The sequence below is a fragment of the Bombina bombina genome, chromosome 5, assembly GCF_027579735.1.
Source record: "Bombina bombina isolate aBomBom1 chromosome 5, aBomBom1.pri, whole genome shotgun sequence".
In the NCBI taxonomy this organism is placed as follows: domain Eukaryota; kingdom Metazoa; phylum Chordata; class Amphibia; order Anura; family Bombinatoridae; genus Bombina; species Bombina bombina.
Genome location: NC_069503.1, coordinates 229,600,773 through 229,624,699, shown reverse-complemented (window position 1 = coordinate 229,624,699; position 23,927 = coordinate 229,600,773). Strand labels below are relative to the sequence as shown.

Below are 23,927 nucleotides of genomic sequence, written 5' to 3'. Positions count from 1 at the left end.
TAACAATAGCAAAAATACATCTGCACGCATAGCTCAGCCCAAAGCAAGGCTGTTTGGGCATCTTACCTAGATAACGAGTTTCCAGGCGCATTGCCAGGAACATTCACAAGGCCAATAAAACTTATACAATTCTTACTAACATCAGCATATTTCTCACTACATAATAAACTTTTCTTAGACAAGATGGATGTCTAAGACAAAATGGCAACTAGAACAAGATGGCGTCGGTAAGGTTAACATATCCTAACATACCACTCTTTTATTCTAACAGAATGACATAAAATAGAAAAGCACAGATAATTAGTAAATCCGTTAACAACAATATAAGCCTAATACTTCAGTATAACATGAATCTATGTGAGAATACTGTTAATATGATTTTACATTTACTGCTATAATTTTATAGGCAAATAGGACACAATTGTTCACTGCACATAGGTATGGCCCCTCCAATACTCTCCGTCTACCTCCCAGCATCCTCAAACTACTGGTCTATCTGCACAAAGACCCAACCAGCCCCCTATCTACCCCCAAACAACGCTGCATCTTTATTTCTCCGCCTGCATTGCTAGCACCCCCCAATATTTCTGACAGTCTCTTGCTCTGTAAATACTCCACAGTGAAGCCTGACATGGGAACAGCACAAGTGTCTCTGGGTGGCCTCTGATCACTTTTAAGAACAGTCTTTGTCCTCTTAGAGCTCCACCTTCCTCAGACACTCTGCTTCAATACCATAGTCCATTTACAGTAGGGGTGCTTATCCAGTGTTCTTCTGCAGGTAGATGCTGGAAGTCTGATGGTTTGTTCATGGGGTAGACAAGGAATGCCAGTGGATCCTCATAGCAAGCAGACACTCAAGTCAGAAGGAGTCTAAGAAGGAAACAAAACAGCACAAGATGAGCACACACGCCTATACAATCACAATTATGTCCAAATAAAACTTCTTTCCCCTCTTTGTTAGCATCAACGGAATGTTTAATAGCTTAACTTATCCTATGCAATTTAAAACCAGGAAAACATTGTGAATATATAATACAAACTAAATACATTGAAACTTTTACAGAGAATAACTTACAGCTTCTCTATACAATTTAAATAAGACTTTAAACATGAATACTGAGCAAGTAAAAACTGCTAGACTTCATCAAGAGGATGCATGGCTATGCTAAGTAACTTATGCTAAGGCCTGCCCTGCAACAAAAATTAAAAATAAAACAGTCAATAGAAATATTTTCTTTAAAATTTATTTCTTCACACTTTCTCTTTGAACTACTAAAAATAAAATAACCTAATGTTCCTTTATTCTGCAAAGCTACTATATGTAATGTTTATAATTCTCCAACTATAATCTTAATAGTCAGCAGTCTCATCTGATATAAACACTACTAGTTTACTAATTATTTTATGCAACCTAAATTCTCTTGAACTCCTGTATGAGGAAAGAATACAATCATAACATTATTAAAACTACAAAATCTTTTAAAGGTAAACACATCCTTATCGTAAGATAATTCCTTTCACTGACAAACATCTGGAATTACAGAACTCAAATTGCAGATACCATACCAATTAGTAAAGGGAAAAAATACATTTGCTTTCATAACACATATCCAATAAGAGTCATTGTAGTTAGAAAATATACCATCAATATAACTATAATTATGCTACTCCCCAAAACATGGGTGAGCCTTCTGTGTTCTACAATGGTGAAGGGTCCAGAATATTCTGATATATTGCAGCATTTTCTTTAAACTATAAAGGAGCAAACATATTTTCTATACTCAGTGGGCCATTCAATAGGTTACAATACTGCAAGGTTTAGAGTTACACTTATCTAGATGGTTACTTTGTTTAAGTACATAAACTACAATGTGTACTAATACAAATAAGGCATACTTTTCCGCAGACAAAGCTATATGACTTCTTATAACTAATATGATCAACAAAAATACAATTACAAGAGAATACAAAACAAGCGATATAAGTAAACAAGTTAAAACAATACTCCCCTAATTTAACTGTGGATGACTCTGTAACAGTGTAACAGGGCCTCAATTCCAACAGGCAAGGCACAGTCAAGAGAAGGATAGTCTTTATGTTCTGAATACACACATCATAGGAAACAGTCATGGATTTACCCAGAGTCCAGTTCTGGGGCTGGTACCAGCGTGCAAAGTAAAGAATGGATCCAAAGATAGTTCAGCAACTTTTACTGCAGTATGGTGGTTAAAGCAAACTTGACAAAAGGTCTTTTATCTTCTTTTTTTCTTTTCTTCACCTAGGCACTTCTTTATTTAAAAGGTTTACTTGCATTCAATCTTCAATCTTTTTGAGGGTGCACTATGGAATTTTATCTGTACAGATTTACCTAAATATGAAAAACTAAAAAAATAATTTAGTTAGCGTTTTTACTCTCTGGATACAGCTTCATGATCTCATCCTGCAAATACAAATATTGTGTTATGAACAAAAATAGAAAAATAAAAACATTTTAGGTTCATTTTCTTGCTTAAAATAATGACCCAAATCACATCAGGATACTCAGCAATACTTCCCCCTTTGTTTGCGTGAAACACAATATAACAGCAAACTAAAAAAACAATTCATGCACTCTGTAGTATACTATTCTTAAAATCAGGCAAAATCAAATACACCTCAATATTCAATATTCCATTCATACAGCACCATTCCACATGCATTCACTTATATTCACTATATTTATAAGAATCTCAGTAGTGCTCTCCAAATAATATGTCAGTCTATGGCAGGGTTATAATACAATTGGCTAGATTTAGGGCTCCATGTACTAAGCCGTCAATTCATCCGTCATTGTAGACGCGGATAAACTCGCCGTTACGCCGCGGGCAAAATGGTGTCCGCTGTTGCATTGTACTAATAATCCCCCAATAAATAGGCACGTCTAGCCCGCCGCGAGCAGTGGCGGATTATTGATAAATTTGACGCCTCGCTCACCGCGACTAAGCTGATGTACTTAACTTTCAGTTGAATTGTCTGGCCAATTATTAACACGTGACATGCATGGTGTCACGAACGTCATAGTAGTCGCGAGAATAGAATTTTGCTCCTATAAAAGTTCAACTTATCTAAACAACTTTATTATTGTTCAAAATTTTTTTGAAGAGTGATTACAGAGATTGGGCGCAATTTATGTAGATGGAAATGAGAGACAGTTATGATTTGCGACATTTCCAGTATTCTGTCTTCTAGACCGCATTTACATCACATGGAGAATAAACAAATACAGAAGTGTCTCCATAGCTGACGAAATTAACAATGTAAGTACAATGCTGATATTACTGCCTTTATATATGTCTAGACTGGCGTCTAGAGTGACTTTCCTATTGTTTTGTACCTTGCCCGCCACCTAAAATAACGAGGTGGGAGCGGAAATTGTCGCGAGCGGACAAATAGATTTTTTAGTACATTCGTTTTTGGCGAGTTGGTGGTCAAATGTGTCTAATTACACTGAAAAATGGAGAGGTAGCGAGGTTCGGCGGATAAGTGCGCTCGCAATTTTAAAGATGCGAGTTTGAACATAGTTGACGACTTTGTACATATCAGTTTGCGAGTTTTGACGCGAGATTTGTTGCGGGTAGCTCGCTGACTGCTTAGTACATGGAGCCCTTAGAGTTTTGTCGGTAAAGACCCGCGTAGCTAACGCTGCTTTTTTTTCCAGCGCACCCTTAAGACAACGCTGGTATTTAGAGTTGTCTGAGTGGCTGCGTTAGGCTCAGAAAAGGGAGCGTTGAGCATAATTTAGCTCCACTTCAACCCTCAATACCAGCGTTGCTTACGGTAGTGGTAAGGAAACAGTGGGACTGAGCGGGCCAAAAAAAAACCTAACACCTGCAAAAAAGCAGTGTTCAGCTCATAACGCAGCCCCATTGTTTCCTATGGGGAAACACTCTCTAAGTCTGCACCTAACACCCTAACATGAACCCCGAGTCTAAACACCCCTAACTTTACACTTATTAACCCCTAATCTGCCCCCCCCAACGTCACCGCAACCTAACTACAAGTATTAACCCCTAATCTGCCGACCGGACCTCACCGCCACTATAATAAATGTATTAACCCCTAAACCACCGCACTCCCACCTCACAAACACTAGAATAAATTGTATTAACCCCTAATCTGCCCTCCCTAACATCGCCGCCACCTACCTACAATTATTAACCCCTAATCTCCCGCCCGCAAAGTCGCCGCTACTATAATAAATGTATTAACCCCTAAACCTAAGTCTAACCCTAACCCCAACACCCCCTAACATAAATATTCCTATAATTAAATAAATTAATCCTATTTAAAACTAAATACTTACCTAGAAAATAAACCCTAATATAGCTACAATATAAATAATAATTACATTGTAGCTATTTTAGGATTTATATTTATTTTACAGGCAACTTTGTATTTATTCTAACTAGGTACAATAGCTATTAAATAGTTATTAACTATTTAATAGCTACCTAGTTAAAATAATTACAAAATTACCTGTAAAATAAATCCTAACCTAAGTTACAAATACAGCTAACACTACACTATCATTACATTAATTAAATAAATTACCTACAATTAGCTAAACTAAAATACAATTAAATAAACTAATCTATAATACAAAAAAAAACACTAAATTACAAAAAATAAGAAAATATTACAAGCATTTTAATCTAATTACACCTAATCTAAGCCCCCTAATAAAATAAAAAAGCCCCCCAAAATAATAAAATTCCCTACCCTATTCTAAATTACAAAAGTAATCAGCTCTTTTACCAGTAAAAGAAAATACAATACCCCCCCAACATTACAACCCACCACCCACATACCCCTATTCTAACCCACCCAAACCCCCCTTAAAAAAAACCTATCACTAACCCCCTGAAGATCTGGTCCTCCATCCGGGCGAATGATGTGGTCCTCCATCCGGGCGAAGTCTTGATCCAAGCGGCAAAGAAGAGGTCCTCCATCCGGGGCGAAGTCTTGATCCAAGCAGCAAAGAAGAAGTCCTCCATCCGGGCAATGTCTTCTTCCAAGCGGCATCTTCTATCTTCTGTCTTCCGGATCCATCTTCATCCCGCCGACGCGGAACATCCTCCTTCCCTGACGGACTAACAACGAATGAAGGTTCCTTTAAGGGACGTCATCCAAGATGGCGCCCCTCGAATTCCGATTGGCTGATAGGATTCTATCAGCCAATCGGAATTAAGGTAGGAAAAATCTGATTGGCTGATTCAATCAGCCAATCAGATTGAAATTCAATCCAATTGGCTGATTGAATCAGCCAATCAGATTGAGCTCGCATTCTATTGGCTGTTCCAATCAGCAAATAGAATGCAAGCTCAATCTGATTGGCTGATTGAATCAGCCAATCAGATTTTCCTACCTTAATTCCGATTGGCTGATAGAATCCTATCAGCCAATCGGAATTTGAGGGACGCCATCTTGGATGATGTCATTTAAAGGAACCTTCATTCGTCGTTAGTCCGTCGGGGAAGGAGGATGTTCCGCGTCGGCGGGATGAAGATGGATCCGGAAGACAGAAGATAGAAAATGCCACTTGGAAGAAGACATCGCCTGGATGGAGGACCTCTTCTTTGCTGCTTGGATCAAGACTTCGCCTGGATGGAGGACCACATCTGCCGGATTGGATGAAGACTTCGGCTCGGCTGAGTGAAGACGACTCAAGGTAGGGAGATCTTCAGGGGGTTAGTGATAGGTTTTTTAAAGGGGGGTTTGGGTGGGTTAGAATAGGGGTATGTGGGTGGTGGGTTGTAATGTTGGGGGGGTATTGTATTTTCTTTTACAGGTAAAAGAGCTTATTACTTTGGGGCAATGCCCCGCAAAAAGCCCTTTTAAGGACTGGTAAAAAAGCTGATTACTTTTGTAATTTAGAATAGGGTAGGGAATTTTATTATTTTGGGGGGCTTTTTTATTTTATTAGGGGTCTTAGATTAGGTGTAATTAGATTAAAAATCTTGTAATATTTTTTTTGTAATTTAGTGGGGGGGGGGTTTGTATTATAGATTAGTTTATTTAATTGTATTTTAGTTTAGCTAATTGTAGGTAATTTATTTAATTAATTTATTGATAGTGTAGTGTTAGGTTTAATTGTAACTTAGGTTAGGATTTATTTTACAGGTAATTTTGTAATTATTTTAACTAGGTAGCTATTAAATAGTTAATAACTATTTAATAGCTATTGTACCTAGTTAAAATAAATACAAAGTTGCCTGTAAAATAAATATAAATCCTAAAATAGCTACAATGTAATTATTATTTATATTGTAGCTATATTAGGGTTTATTTTTTAGGTAAGTATTTAGTTTTAAATAGGATTAATGTATTTAATTATAGGAATATTATTTCTTTAATTTAAATTATATTTATGTTAGGGGGGTGTTAGGGTTAGACTTAGGTTTAGGGGTTAATACATTTATTATAGTAGCGGTGACATTGCGGGTGGGAGATTAGGGGTTAATAATTATAGGTAGGTGGCGGCGATGTTAGGGAGGGCAGATTAGGGGTTAATAAAATTTATTATAGTGTTTTCGAGGCGGGAGTGCAACTGTTTAGGGGTTAATATATTTATTATAGTGGCGGCGAGGTCCGTCGGCAGATTAGGGGTGAATAAGTGTAGGCAGGTGGCGGCGACGTTGGGGGGGGGCAGATTAGGGGGTAATAAATATAATATAGGTGTCGGCGATGTTAGGGGCAGCAGATTAGGGGTTCATAGGGATAATGTAGGTGGCAGCGGTGTCCGGTCGGCAGATTAGGGGTTAAACATTTTTATTAGAGGGTTGGCAATGTGGGGGGGCTCGGTTTAGGGGTACATAGGTAGTTTATGGGTGTTAGTGTACTTTATAGCACAGTAGTTAGAAGCTTTATATTCCGGGGTTAGCCCATAAAGCTCTTAACTACTGACTTTTCTTTGCGGCTAGAGTCTTGTCGGTAGAGGGTCTACCGCTCACTTGTTCCAAGACTCCAAATACCAGCGTTAGGTAAATCCCATTGAAAAGATAGCATACACAATTGACGTAAGGGGATCTGCGGTAGCCTGGAGTTGCGGAAAGAAAGTGAGCGGTAGACCCTTTCCTGGCTGACTCTAAATACCAGCGGGCGGCCAAAAGCAGCGTTAGGACCCCTTAACACTGCTTTTGACGGCTAACGCAGAACTCTAAATCTAGCCAAATATATTTAATAATTATCCTTTTAAAAATAAACCCTCAATCAATATGCATCTACTAGAAACCACAAAATTAATATAAATACCTGAATTCTTTTTATTAGTTAATATCTATGAACACATTGGAATATATTTGTAATACCAGAAGATGAATCAATATTATATGAGTTTAAACTATTTAAAATATGCTATGCAGAGTTCATACAAATTTATCTTATTCACAATAGAAATTTCACCCAGTTAACACAATGAGACTTAAGATCTTTAACTATTAACATCCAAGCAATACAATTCTAACAGTGCTTTATTAAACAATAGGACAATATATATCTATACTCAGCTATTTATCTGCAATTGATTCTAATACAATTCTAATTAGGATACTAAAAATATATATATTCTTACTGTAAACCGTTACTTAAAAATGCATATATCTTATTTTAAAACATTACACGTAATTTCAATACTTTACCAGATGATATTCAGCTTCAAAACTAGTCCCACCTCATATAAAGATAAGTGTAATAGCAATTGATCAGAGAAAGTATGACCCACTTTGCTTTTAGTTTGACTGTATCCCATGCAACATTTTTCAGTCAGTCTAGCAAAGAAAAATCACAGCCAGTCTTTTTTCTCCTCTCCTACCTACCACTTATATTGTTTAATCATTGGTGAGAAATATGGACGGCCCTTTGGAACCTTCTTGTTATTGGCCCTTACGGAGCTGAGCATGGTCAACATGGAAATGGATCTTTGAACAGTTAAGTCCCTTAACTGTCATACTGGGTTCTGGCCCTCGGGTGGCAGCAGACAACAACACAGCAATACATTTACTTTCCAACATTTTTAACAATTCTATATTTCTATGGAATGGTTATTCATTAGACCATAACTTCCTGCATCAATCAATCACAATATCAATCACAGATTGGGTAGTATCACATCACCTCTCTGATCATTTTGATATGAAACATCATGTATCTAACATTATATTATATTAAAGCAATTTATACTGCTAATTATTCTGAAATTATTTTATTATGGCATTTATATATCTGTTATATATATTCAGACAATTACAGCATGTTTTACATTTCTAACAAATTCTGCATGCATGAATCTTCTTGTCTATGGTCCAGCTGAAATAAAAATAAGTGTTATTAATCATTTCTTTTTAGGTCCACAAATATTCATAAAAATACAGATGCTAAGACATTTTATGCTTTCAAAGAAAAAAAAATTATATATATATATATATATATATATATATATATATATATACACATTAATTTCCATGCAGTATCTTGTATTTATCATCTTTTAGCTCAATCTGGAAAAACAGGAAAACATGTTGATAATATATATCAAACATGGGATTATTATAATTTCCATTTAATCTATTACAGATTTGAATTTATTCTTCATATATATATTTAATACAGCAATTACCCCTTTAATATAATAATGTCCCATTTCAACATATATATATACATATATGGGTTATTTAATTATTTCAAACACACACATGAAAAATTGGCATTGTTCCCTTTTGTAAAAATGTATTTATTCTTATGTTGTCTTTTAACAATGGTTCCCAGAGAAAAAATAAAACATGTGTCTCTGCCAGCCAATTTTTTTTACTGTCTTAATATACAACAGAATTAATTAACAAATCTATGCTAATCACTATGTAGTCAGAATTTTACCTGTTTATTTAGCTTATAAACCCAGGATGTTGTCTTCATTTTACGAGTAGTTGTAAAAGTCACAATACAACATATTTTCTATTTAGCTAGCAATACAGACGTGTATTTGATGTTTAGGGGCAATTAACAAGCCTGTGCTAATTACCATTTCCCTATGATTTTCACCAGCTTTTCACTGCTGATTACAGACTCAGCGTCCCTTTCACCACAGGTAGTAGTATCCTGATCTAGGTACCATGCTTATCTTTGCTTGAAAAAGATCTAATCTCATCAAGTGGTGATGTAAGAAAAAAAATGTTTTGAAGTTTGTATTTGGCTAGGGAGCAAATGTTTTATTGTCCTCACTTGGGTGTTTAGAATAACTTTTAGAAGTTAAATGAATTATTTGATGTACACATCCACAGACCTATCAAATAATAACAAGCATACCTGTATATATTAATTAATAATATTTCAAATACCTTGACATAAATCCCCCTTCCAATTTTAAATAGATGTAGGACACATGTATTTAAATTGGCTTAAGGTCAATGGTATTTGGTGAGGATGTTGACTGTACGTGTCATAGACATATATGACTTGTAGTTGGGACCTAGGATGACACGCTCGCAGCTGATTGATATGGACCCATTTATCTATGAAATTTTCATTTTTGGGGACATGCCTGTTCATGCATGGTCTAATGAATAACCATTCCATATTTCTATGGAATGGTTATTCATTAGACCATAACTTCCTGCATCAACCATATACAGCTATTTTCGCCACAGTTTTGGTGCGATGTTGCCCAAATTCTTTTCTGCATTGTCGTTTTATTTCACTCCAGGAATGAATATTCATATCCTTTAGTGAAGTAAAGAATTTGTGATGTTTACCATCAAATACCCAGGGCAGAAGTTTAATTTTTAATTTCTCACTTGTAACATTCTTTATAGCTAATGCATTTTCAAAGGCCTCTAAGTGATCAATTACAGAGTTTGTTCCCTTGTTGGAGAATACAGGTACGGCACCCTTTATGAAAGTAATTATTTTTTGGGAGTCATACACCTTATTAGAGTTTCCCTCACCCGCACCAGCTGAGTTACAGCAGTTCCCTGGATTTACATCATGAGGTGATTGTCTCTTTGGGAAATCTTTTTCTGACCCAATAGGGGTCATTTGTCTACACTCTTCCATATATTTCTGCACTTCTTCCCTGACGCGTTCTCTAAGGGAGTAAGCATTATCTGCATTATTCTCACTGTTAACATAGGGGTTTTCATTATGGTGATATGACCTTTTTAAATCACTTAGTTCTCTCTGGCTTTGCGCAAGCTATTTATTTAACTCTTGTATCTGTGCTAGTAAGTCTATGTTATGCTTATCTAAGGTGGTTAAGTTTTGGGCAAACTCATCCATTTTATTTTTGGCTATTTTTAAATCCTCTTCGCATCTGCGTGGGGAACAAATACTACTTTCTAGCTCCTGTATTTGCAATTCTTTGTCTATGACACAAAGCGACATTTCATCAATAACGCATATCACAAGGGGCCAAGATTTTAGTATTAGTTCGTCTCGCTTTTTGAGAGCCTTGCATTGATTAATCATTAATAATTCTTGGAATAATTCATTTTTTTCATTCCACATATTATTATCAACGGTAATATTTTTAGCCCTAATTTCAAGCATATCCATAAAATCATTTAATTTACCCGCAATATTAAGCCTCTCTTTAATGTGGCCTATAATGTCCTTCTTCAGGACCTGACCTCGAGTAAGGGGTACTGTGATGGGACCATTTTCAACGCTATGTACAGAATTTAGTCACTCCTAGTGATAGACATTATTATATTGGTTTGTTATTTAGTTAAATTAAAACACTAACACAATTTTTACCAATAAAAAGAGAGAAGAAAAAAAAAATTATATTTAAAAAAATAATAATAATATTAATTTTGAAATATGAAAAATTTATATTTTTATGAATTTTGAAATATGAAAAATTAATATTTTTATGAATCTTGAAATATGAAAAATTAATATTTTTGATTAATTTTGAAATATGAAAAATTAATATATTTATTAATTTTTTAAAAATTAATCTTTAATAATATTTCAAAATATCAATATCAATCTTGAAATATGAACATCAATATTTCAATCTTAAAAAAATTTTTATTTTCAAAATATTAATTTCGAAATATGATTTTTTTTCTCTCTTTTATAATAATTTCTATTTACTACAAATATATGATATCATTATGATAAATATTAATAATATCTCATGCAAGTTCCTCCATATAATATGTCAGTATATTTATAAGAATCTCAGTAGTGCTCTCCAAATAATATGTCAGTCTATGGCAGGGTTACAATACAACATATTTAATAATTATTTTTTATGGTTTAGAGAAGGGAGAAATGACTAGGAATGTAATCCTAGTTGTTGAAAGACAGGGATTTCAGCACTCTTTTTGAAAAAATAAAGCTCATTAGACCATAGTACGTATTTAAACAGTGAATTTTTAATCCAATTGTGAACAGGGAAATCTTCCAACTGTATGTACACCACTCCCCAGACAAAAAAGATACAGCACACTGTATCACATTCGTAGTAGGAAGTTAATAAGGAAACAATAGTTACTTATGTACATACTAGAGTTCGTATTCAAAACATGACCGGTCAGGGGTACACAGCTTGTACAAAAAAATAAATAACAGACAGCCAAAACTTAATAGAAATAGTATGTGATACCTTTATAGAACCTCTACACCCTGCTGCACACAGAACCCCTAGTAGAGAGGTATGTCCTGGGCAGGTATGAGGAAGTGGGATCTAAGAGGTCAAATAGGGGTACCACAAACAGAAGCAAGTCACAACTTTTTGTCACAGTCACAATATGGTATGCAGTGAATAGAAATTTTATATATAGTCAAGGAAGAAGGCCTTATTTTTAGACTCACTACACCCAACTGCTCACAGTACTCCAAACGAGGAGAGTATAATACTGGGCAGTACATAAAGTGGTAGTTATTACCAGGATCTAAGTGGTCTCTAAGTTAGGCTTCCTTGAATTTAACTATGCATGTAAAAAGACATTTATAAGCAATAGTAACAGACAGTATGTGCCATATTAGTGCTTTTTTGTTAGCTAATAATGCAAAGCTTGCAGTAGGAAAAGTAAGCAAAATAGAGGGTTATAGCATAAAGCACAGATGATGGTATTTCCTCAGTATTTCTGGGATCTTGGAATGCTGATAAGTGAGGCTGCATGCAAAGAAGATTGTAGCAAGCAAGAAGAAAAGCAGTTCACAGTGTTGTTACTATGAAGTCAGCATAACATATGAGCAACAATGTTGCTATCCTCCACAAATGTTACAAAAGTACCCAGAGTCAACGTTCTTTGTAAGTATATTGCTTCCGGATCAACTAGACATGCAAGTTCTCAAGAATAAAGAGCAATTGTATCAGTAATTGTATATGACCGTGATACAGTCCATATTAGTGAACCATGATAGAACATATACGATCTTGCTATTTCATTCAGACATATCGCTGTGGCAAGATGCGTCTTCGTAACTTATTTGATCCTCGAGTTACATTTGTTGCACTTCTGTATTCACCGCAGGTATCATCATCCATGCGGTCTGGAGGCTGTGTTTGTAGCGTGCACCACGTAGGCCGGTCGGCTTAGCCAATGCCGACGCGCATTTCACCCGCAGGGCTGATAGACAGACCGGGCTTTGTCAGGGCGGTATATGGAGAGGACTGGCTAGTCCCTTTTTTATAGCGTTTTGTAACATGGCCTGTTTTCTATAGGACAGCAAAATTTCTAGAAAGCCCACTTCTAAGGTACAATTTCTGGACAATGATATATGAATTGTTCTTTAACAAAAACGACATAATAATGATAGGGGTGAAAAAACCTTTTATATATATCCAGATAAGTTATTTAACTATAGGAATATTCATCTAGAGTTAACTATTGTTTTTAAGTGCAGTATATCTGCAAAATGATTTAGTTTTTTTCTTCAATTAGAATAATTTATGTATAGATATGCAGCAAATCTTCACCTCCAGCAGGGGCGCTATTACAAAACGCTATAAAAAGGGACTAGCCAGTCCTCTCCATATACCGCCCTGACGAAGCCCGGTCTGTCTATCAGCCCTGCGGGTGAAACGCGCGTCGGCATTGGCTAAGCCGACCGGCCTACGTGGTGCACGCTACAAACACAGCCTCCAGACCGCATGGATGATGATACCTGCGGTGAATACAGAAGCGCAACAAATGTAACTCAAGGATCAAATAAGTTACGAAGACGCATCTTGCCACAGCGATATGTCTGAATGAAATAGCAAGGTCGTATATGTTCTATCATGGTTCACTAATATGGACTGTATCACGGTCATATACAATTACTGATACAATTGCTCTTTATTCTTGAGAACTTGCATGTCTAGTTGATCCGGAAGCAATATACTTACAAAGAACGTTGACTCTGGGTACTTTTGTAACATTTGTGGAGGATAGCAACATTGTTGCTCATATGTTATGCTGACTTCATAGTAACAACACTGTGAACTGCTTTTCTTCTTTCTTGCTACAATCTTCTTTGCATGCAGCCTCACTTATCAGCATTCCAAGATCCCAGAAATACTGAGGAAATACCATCATCTGTGCTTTATGCTATAACCCTCTATTTTGCTTACTTTTCCTACTGCAAGCTTTGCATTATTAGCTAACAAAAAAGCACTAATATGGCACATACTGTCTGTTACTATTGCTTATAAATGTCTTTTTACATGCATAGTTAAATTCAAGGAAGCCTAACTTAGAGACCACTTAGATCCTGGTAATAACTACCACTTTATGTACTGCCCAGTATTATACTCTCCTCGTTTGGAGTACTGTGAGCAGTTGGGTGTAGTGAGTCTAAAAATAAGGCCTTCTTCCTTGACTATATATAAAATTGCTATTCACTGCATACCATATTGTGACTGTGACAAAAAGTTGTGACTTGCTTCTGTTTGTGGTACCCCTATTTGACCTCTTAGATCCCACTTCCTCATACCTGCCCAGGACATACCTCTCTACTAGGGGTTCTGTGTGCAGCAGGGTGTAGAGGTTCTATAAAGGTATCACATACTATTTCTATTAAGTTTTGGCTGTCTGTTATTTTTTTTTTTGTACAAGCTGTGTACCCCTGACCGGTCAGGTTTTGAATACGAACTCTAGTATGTACATAAGTAACTATTGTTTCCTTATTAACTTCCTACTACAAATGTGATACAGTGTGCTGTATCTTTTTCGTCTGGGGAGTGGTGTACATACAGTTGGAAGATTTCCCTGTTCACAATTGGATTAAAAATTCACTGTTTAAATACGTACTATGGTCTAATGAGCTTTATTTTTTCAAAAAGAGTGCTGAAATCCCTGTCTTTCAACAACTAGGATTACATTCCTAGTCATTTCTCCCTTCTCTAAACCATAAAAAACATTTTATAAGGGTCTGCACCACCACAATTTTTATGCTGACAAAACTAGGTGTGTTATTGTCAGTCTGTAATTCTACATAATAGCTCTTGAACAGCAGTTGCGTCCCCTCTGATATATTTTTTCCCATATTTAATAATTATCCTTTAAAAACAGAATTTATGCTTACCTGATAAATTACTTTCTCCAACGGTGTGTCCGGTCCACGGCGTCATCCTTACTTGTGGGATATCTCTTCCTCAACAGGAAATGGCAAAGAGTCCCAGCAAAGCTGGCCATATAGTCCCTCCTAGGCTCCGCCCACCCCAGTCATTCGACCGACGGACAGGAGGAAATATATATAGGAGAAACCATATGGTACTGTGGTGACTGTAGTTAGAGAAAATAATTAATCAGACCTGATTAAAAAACGAGGGCGGGCCATGGACCGGACACACCGTTGGAGAAAGTAATTTATCAGGTAAGCATAAATTCTGTTTTCTCCAACATTGGTGTGTCCGGTCCACGGCGTCATCCTTACTTGTGGGAACCAATACCAAAGCTTTAGGACACGGATGAAGGGAGGGAGCAAATCAGGTTACCTAAACGGAAGGCACCACAGCTTGCAAAACCTCTCTCCCAAAAATAGCCTCCGAAGAAGCAAAAGTATCAAATTTGTAAAATTTGGCAAAATTTTTGGCAAAAAAAATTTGGCCTTACATATCTGGTCAACAGAAGCCTTGTTCTTGAAGGCCCATGTGGAAGCCACAGCCCTAGTGGAGTGAGCTGTGATCCTTTCAGGAGGCTGCCGTCCGGCAGTCTCATAAGCCAATCGGATGATGCTTTTAAGCCAAAAGGAAAGAGAGGTAGAAGTCGCTTTTTGACCTCTCCTTTTACCAGAATAAACAACAAACAAGGAAGAAGTTTGTCTGAAATCTTTTGTAGCCTCTAAATAGAATTTTAGAGCACGGACTACGTCCAAATTGTGTAACAAACGTTCCTTCTTTGAAACTGTATTCGGACATAAAGAAGGTACAACTATCTCCTGGTTAATATTTTTGTTAGAAACAACCTTAGGAAGAAAACCAGGCTTAGTACGCAAAACCACCTTATCTGCATGGAACACCAGATAGGGCGGAGAACACTGCAGAGTAGATAACTCTGAAACTCTTCTAGCAGAAGAAATTGCAACCAAAAACAAAACTTTCCAAGATAGTAACTTAATATCTATGGAATGTAAAGGTTCAAACGGAACCCCTTGAAGAACTGAAAGAACTAGATTTAGACACCAGAGCCTGAACAAATGCTTGAACATCTGGCACAGCTGCCAGTCTTTTGTGTAGTAAGACATATAAAGCAGAGATCTGTCCCTTTAGAGAACTTGCAGATAATCCTTTCTCCAAACCTTCTTGTAGAAAGGAGAGATCTTAGGAATTTTTATCTTATTCCATGGGAATCCTTTGGATTCACACCAACAGATATATCTTTTCCATATTTTATGGTAAATCTTTCTAGTTACCGGTTTTCTGGCCTGAACCAGAGTATCTATCACAGAATCTGAAAACCCACGCTTCGATAGAATCAAGCGTTCAATCTCCAAGCCGTCAGCTGGAGGGAGACCAGATTTGGATATTCGAATGGACCCTGAACAAGAAGGTCCTGTCTCAAAGGTAGCTTCCATGGTGGAACCGATGACATATTCACCAGGTCTGCATACCAAGTCCTGCATGGCCACGCAGGAGCTATCAAGATCACCGAGGCCCTCTCCTGATTGATCCTGGCTACCAGCCTGGGAATGAGAGGAAACGGTGGAAATACATAAGCTAGGTTGAAGGTCCAAGGTGCTACTAGTGGCATCTACTAGAGTCGCCTTGGGATCCCTGGATCTGGACCCGTAGCAAGGAACCTTGAAGTTCTGACGAGACGCCATCAGATCCATGTCTGGAATGCCCCATAATTGGGTTTTATTTGGGCAAAGATCTCCAGGTGGAGTTCCCACTCCCCCCGGATGGAATGTCTGACGACTCAGAAAAATCCGCCCTCCCAGTTTTCCCACACCTGGGATGTGGATCGCAGACAGGTGGCAGGAGTGATCCTCCACCCATTGAATTATTTTGGTCACTTCTTTCATCGCTCCTTGTTCCCCCCTGATGATTGATATACGCAACGGTCGTCATGTTGTCTGATTGGAACCTTATGAATCTGGCCTTTGCTAGTTGAGGCCAAGCCCTGAGAGCATTGAATATCGCTCTCAGTTCCAGAATGTTTATCGGGAGAAGAGACTCTTCCCGAGACCATAGACCCTGAGCTTTCAGGGATTCCCAGACCGCGCCCCAGCCCACTAGACTGGCGTCGGTCGTGACAATGACCCACTCTGGTCTGCAGAAGCTCATTCCCTGGGACAGATGGTCCAGGGTCAGCCACCAACGGAGTGAATCTCTGGTCTTCTGATCTACTTGAATCATTGGAGACAAGTCTGTATAATCCCCATTCCACTGTTTGAGCATGCACAGTTGTAATGGTCTTAGATGAATTCGTGCAAAAGGAACTATGTCCATTGCTGCAACCATCAACCCTACTACTTCCATGCACTGCGCTATGGAATGATGAGGAACAGAATGAAGAGCTTGACAAGAGCTTAGAAGTTTTGATTTTCTGACCTCTGTCAGAAAAATCCTCATTTCTAAGGAATCTATTATTGTTCCCAAGAAGGGAACTCTTGTTGACGGAGACAGAGAACTTTTTTCTATGTTCACCTTCCATCCGTGTGATCTGAGAAAGGTCAGAACGATGTCTGTATGAGCCTTTGCTTTTGACAGGGACGACGCTTGTATTAGAATGTCGTCCAAGTAAGGTACTACTGCAATGCCCCTCGGTCTTAGAACCGCTAGAAGGGACCCTAGCACCTTTGTGAAAATCCTTGGAGCAGTGGCTAACCCGAATGGGAGGGCCACAAACTGGTAATGCTTGTCCAGAAAAGCGAACCTTAGGAACTGATGATGTTCTTTGTGGATAGGAATATGTGGGTACGCATCCTTTAGATCCACGGTAGTCATAAATTGACTTTCCTGGATAGTGGGTAGAATCGTTCGAATGGTTTCCATCTTGAACGATGGTACCCTGAGAAATTTGTTTAGGATCTTCAAATCCAAAATTGGTCTGAAAGTTCCCTCTTTTTTGGGAACTACGAACAGATTGGAATAAAATCCCATTCCTTGTTCCTTTATTGGAACTGGGTGTATCACTCCCATCTTTAACAGGTCTTCTACACAATGTAACAATGCCTGTCTCTTTATTTGGTTTGAGGATAAGTGAGACATGTGGAACCTTCCCCTTGGGGTAGTTCCTTGAATTCCAGGAGATAACCTTGAGAAACTATTCTAGCGCCCAGGGGTCCTGAACATCTCTTGCCCAAGCCTGAGCAAAGAGAGAGAGTCTGCCCCCCACTAGATCCGGTCCCGGATCGGGGGGCTACTTTGTTTTGGTTAGCAGCGGCAGGCTTCTTGGCCTGCTTACCCTTGTTCCAGCCTTGCATCGGTTTCCAGGCTGGTTTGGGTTGTGAGGCATTACCCTCTTGCTTAGAGGATGCAGAATTAGAGGCCGGTCCGTTCCTGAAATTGTCAGCATAAATATGAATAAAATGCCCAAATAAAGCAATTGATTTAGCCCATAAAAATGTCTACCAGTTTTTTAGCCCATAATAAGCCCTTTATTCTGTTTATTTGACTAAGAAAATGGCTTACCAGTCCCCATGAGGGGAAATGACAGCCTTCCAGCATTACATCGTCTTGTTTAGAAATATGGCTAGTCATACCTTAAGCAGAAAAGTCTGCTAACTGTTTCCCCCCCAACTGAAGTTACTTCATCTCAACAGTCCTATGTGGAAACAGCAATCGATTTTAGTTACTGTCTGCTAAAATCATCTTCCTCTCACAAACAGAAATCTTCATCCTTTTCTGTTTCAGAGTAAATAGTACATACCAGCACTATTTTAAAATAACAAACACTTGATAGAAGAATAAAAACTACATTTAAACACCAAAAAAACTCTTAACCATCTCCGTGGAGATGTTGCCTGTGCAACGGCAAAGAGAATGACTGGGGTGGGCGGAGCCTAGGAGGGGACTATATGGCCAGCTTTGCTGGGGACTCTTTGCCATTTCCTGTTGGGGAAGAGATATCCCACAAGTAAGGATGACGCCGTGGACCGGACACACCAATGTTGGAGAAAATAAACCCTCAATCAATATGCATCTACTAGAAACCACAAAATTAATATAAATACCTGAATTCTTTTTATTAGTTAATATCTATGAACACATTGGAATATATTTGTAATACCAGAAGATGAATCAATATTATATGCGTTTAAAAACTATTTAAAATATGCTATGCAGAGTTCATACAAGTTTATCTTATTCACAATATAAATTTCACCCAGTTAACACAATGAGACTTAAGGGGAACGATCCGATATGCAGCGTCGCCCGCAAAAGCCGGCAACGCCGAAATTTGCGCTGGTTTGGTATCCTATATACGGCGTAACCTAGAAGTTACGCCCGTATATTTCTGCCTTCACCCGTAGTTTTTTGGGCCATAGGCAGGTATACCAAACCAGTGCAGTTTGGTATCCAATATACAGCGTAAGGACTTATGTGGCGAAAATGGAGAAATCTTACTCCATTTTCACCTCGCCACAAATTGCAGCCATAGTAAGCCTTACGCTGTCTATTGGAGCTCCGTAAATCCCTAAACTACCTGCTAAATAAACCTAACACCTAACGCATGCAGAATGTCTATCTACTTGTCAACTGCGATCCCCCGCCGCAATCCCTAATAAAGTTATTATCCCCTAAACCGCCGCTCCCAGACCCCGCCGCCATCTACATTAAAAGTATAACCCCCTAATGTGATCCCCCTACACTGTTACAAGCTACATTACATACCCCCTAATGTGAGTCCCTTACACCGCCGCCATCTACCTTACCTACCCCCCTAAACTGAGCCCCCTACCCCGCTGCCATCTATCTTACCTACCCCCTAAAGTGAGCACCTACCCTGCTGCCAGCTACATTACCTACCCCCTAAACTGAGCCCCCTACCCCGCCGCCATCTATTTTAAAAATATTAACCCCCTAATTTAATCCCCCTACACCGCCGCCAGCTATATTAACTATATTACCCTAATTATATTAGGGTTAATATAGTTATATAGTTATTATATTATATATATTAACTATATTAACCCTAATTTTATTAGGGTTAATATCGTTATTATAATATATATATATTAAGTATAATAACCCTATCTAACGCTAACACCCCTAACTAAATTCTAATTAATATTAATATTATTAATTAAAATATTCCTATTTAAATCTAAATACTTACCTATAAAATAAACACTAAGATAGCTACAATGTAAATTAATATTACATTGCAGCTATTTTAGGGTTTTATATTTATTTTACAGGTAACTTGGTATTTATTTTAACTAGGTACAATAGCTATTAAATAGTTAATAACTATTTAATAGCTACCTAGTTAAAATAATTACCAATTTACCTGTAAAATAAATCCTAACCTAAGTTACAAATACACCTACACTATCAATAAATTAAATAAACTACAAATATCTAACTAAAATACAATTAAATAATCTAAACTAAATTACAAAAACCCCCCCACTAAATTACAAAAATAAAAAAAAATTACAAGATTTTTGAGCTAATTACACCTATTCTAAGCCCCCTAATAAAATAATAAAGCCCCCCAAAATAAAAAAATTTCCCTGCCCTATTCCAATTTAAAAAGTTCAAAGCTCTTTTACCTTACCAGCCCTTAAAAGGGCCTTTTGCAGGGCATGCCCCAAAGAAAACCGCTCTTTTGCCTGTAAAGAAAAAACACAATACCATCCCCCAAAATTACAACCCACCACCCACATACCCCTATTCTAAACCCACCCAAACCCCCTTAAAAAAACCTAACCACTACCTCCCTGAAGATCTCCCTACCTTGTCTTCACCCAGCCGGGGACCGAACTCTTCATCCGATCCGGGCGATGTCCAATGAAGCGGCAGTGAAGTCTTCTTCCATCCGGGCGATGTCTTCAATCAAGCGGCAGTGAAGTCTTCTTCCATCCGGCGATGTCTTCAATCAAGCGGCAGTGAAGTCTTCTTCCATCCGGTGATGTCTTCTTCCACCCGGTGATGTCTTCAAGCAAAGCAGCATCTTCAATCTTCTTTTTTCGCTCCTCCGCCGCGGAGCATCCATCCGGCACGAAGACTAAACGAGGAATGAGGTACCTTTAAATGATGTCATCCAAGATGGCGTCCGTCGAATCCGATTGGCTGATAGGATTCTATCAGCCAATCGGAATTAAGGTAGAAAAATCTGATTGGCTGATTGAATCAGCCAATCAGATTCAAGTTCAATCGATTGGCTGATTGGTTCAGCCAATCGGATTGAACATGAATCCTATCAGCCAATCGGAATTCGATGGATGCCATCTTGGATGACGTCATTTAAAGGTACCTCTTCCTTGTTTAGTCTTCGTGCCGGATGGATGCTCCGCGGCGGAGGAGCGAAGAAAGAAGATTGAAGATGCTGCTTTGCTTGAAGACATCGCCGGGTGGAAGAAGACATCGCCGGGTGGAAGAAGACTTCACTGCCGCTTGATTGAAGACATCGCCCGATGGAAGAAGACTTCACTGCCACTTGATTGAAGACATCGCCCGGATGGAAGAAGACTTCACTGCCGCTTCATTGGACATCGCCCGGATTGGATGAAGAGTTCAGCCTTGCTGGGTGAAGACAAGGTAGGGAGATCTTCAGGGGGGTAGTGTTAGGTTTTTTTAAGGGGGGTTTGGGTAGGTTTAGAATAGGGGTATGTGGGTGGTGGGTTGTAATGTTGGGGGGTGGTATTGTGTTTTTTCTTTACAGGCAAAAGAGCGGTTTTTCTTAGGGGCATGCCCCGCAAAAGGCCCTTTTAAGGGCTGGTAAGGTAAAAGAGCTTTGGACTTTTTTAATTTAGAATAGGGCAGGGAAATTTTTTTATTTTCGGGGGCTTTATTATTTTATTAGGGGCTTAGAATAGGTGTAATTAGCTTAAAAATCTTGTAATTTTTTTTTATTTTTTGTAATTTAGTGTTTTGGTTTTTTTTTGCAATTTAGTTTAGATTATTTAATTGTATTTTAGTTTAGATATTTGTAGTTTATTTAATTTATTGATAGTGTAGGTGTATTTGTAACGTAGGTTAGGATTTATTTTACAGGTAAATTGGTAATTATTTTAACTAGGTAGCTATTAAATAGTTATTAACTATTTAATAGCTATTGTACCTAGTTAAAATAAATACCAAGTTACCTGTAAAATAAATATAAACCCTAAAATAGCTGCAATGTAATTATTAATTACATTGTAGCTATCTTAGGGTTTATTTTATAGGTAAGTATTTAGATTTAAATAGGAATATTTTAATTAATAATATTAATATTAATTAGAATTTAGTTAGGGGTGTTAGCGTTAGATAGGGTTATTATACTTAATATATATATATATTATAATAACGATATTAACCCTAATATAATTAGGGTTAATATAGTTAATATATATAATATAATAACTATATTAACTATATTAACCCTAATATAATTAGGGTTAATATAGTTAATATAGATGGCGGCGGTTGTAGGGGGATTAAATTAGGGGTTAATATTTTTAAAATAGATGGCGGCGGTGTAAGGGGCTCACTTTAGGGGGGTAGGTAAGGTAGATGGCGGCGGGGTAGGGGCTCACTTTAGGGGTAGGTAAGATAGATGGCGGCGGGGTATGGGGCTCACTTAGGGGGTAGGTAAGGTAGATGGCGGCGGTGTAAGGGGCTCACTTTAGGGGGTAGGTAAGGTAGATGGCGGGCGGGGTAGGGGCTCACTTTAGGGGTAGGTAAGATAGATGGCGGCGTGGGTAGGGGGCTCACTTTAGGGGAGTAGGTAAGATAGATGGCGGCGGGGTAGGGGCTCGAGTTTAGGGGGTAGGGTAAGATAGATGGCGGCGGGGGGTAGGGGGCTCACTTTAGGGGGTAGGTAAGGTAGATGGCGGCGGAGTAGGGGGCTCACTTTAGGGGGTAGGTAAGGTAGATGGCGGCGGGGGGTAGGGGGGGCTCACTTTAGGGGGTAGGTAAGATAGATGGCGGCGGGTAGGGGCTCAGTTTAGGGGGTAGGTAAAATAGATGGCGGCGGGGTAGGGGCTCACATTAGGAGGTTATAGATTTAACATAGCTGGCGGCGGGGTAGGGGCTCACATTAGGAGGTTATAGATTTAACATAGCTGGCGGCGGGGTCTGGGAGCGGCGGGGTTTAGGGGTTAATAACTTTATTAGGTGGCGGCGGGGTCCGGGAGCAGTGGTTTAGGGGTTAATAACTTTATTAGCTGGCGGCGGGGGTCCGGGAGCGGCGGTTTAGGGGTTTATACATATTTTATTATTAGGAGAGTGAGGGGGGATATCGGATAGAGGGTGAGAGCGTTTTTGGGCTATGTTAGGGAGGCGCGTTAGACAGTACGTGCTATTTTATTACTTTAGTCAGGTTTTGTAGGCGCCGGCAGTTTCTAAAGGTGCTGTAAGTCACTGGCGACTCCAGAAATTTGTACTTATGCAGATTTCTGGACATCGCTGGGTTGGGGAGACTTACGGCACTTTAGCCTCTGACGGCGCCGTATATAAGATAGCTCGAGTTGCAAGCTGAAACTGCGGGCGGCGGGGGTTCCCTCGCTTGCGCCGCAAACTACGCTCTTTATCGGATCGTGCCCAAGATCTTTAACTATTAACATCCAAGCAATACAATTCTAACAGTGCTTTAGTAAACAATAGGACAATATATATCTATACTCAGCTATTTAGCTTCAATTGATTCTAATACAATTCTAATTAGGATACTAAAAATATATATATTCTTACTGTAAACCATTACTTAAAAATGTCTATTTATTTAAACTGGAACAAATTCTTAGTTACTTATAATTAAAATCAATTCTAAGATATATATATATATATATATATATATATATATATATATATATATATATATATATATATATATATTCTATATTTTGCACAGATGAATTATTTATGCATGCAAGATACAAACTTAGCCTTATATAGGATTATGAATACCAATTTTAAAAAACAATTTATTTCTTTAAATCTGCTACATACAGCAACAATGAAAGTTTGCTTTAAATGTTTTGCATACAAAAGGCAAGCTAAGAGCTATTCAAGACTATGAAATACAGTTTTAAAACACAAATTTCTCTCTTCAGTCTATCAGTTGTAATTTAACTGTAGTGGCTATGCATATATCTTATTTTAAAACATCACACATAATTTCAATACTTTACCAGATGATATTCAGCTTCAAAACTTGTCCCACCTCATATAAAGATAAGTGTAATAGTAATTGATCAGAGAAAGTATGGCCCACTTTGCTTATAGTTTGACTGTATCCCACGCAGTTTTCAGTCAGTCTAGCAAAGAAAAATCACAGCCAGTCTTTTTTTTCTCCTCTCCT

At 38.1% G+C, this 23,927-nt stretch overlaps 1 long non-coding RNA gene across 1 annotated transcript in view; it reads right to left on the bottom strand.

The window, feature by feature from the left end:
* Window positions 1–1,694: 1,694 nt before the first annotated feature.
* LOC128659288 (uncharacterized) overlaps window positions 1,695–23,927 on the bottom strand; it is a 152,478-nt gene continuing 130,245 nt past the window's right edge. Inside the window, exon 3 of the long non-coding RNA XR_008402328.1 lies at window positions 1,695–2,382. This is a non-coding gene — a long non-coding RNA (uncharacterized LOC128659288). The remainder of the gene's footprint in view (window positions 2,383–23,927) is intronic.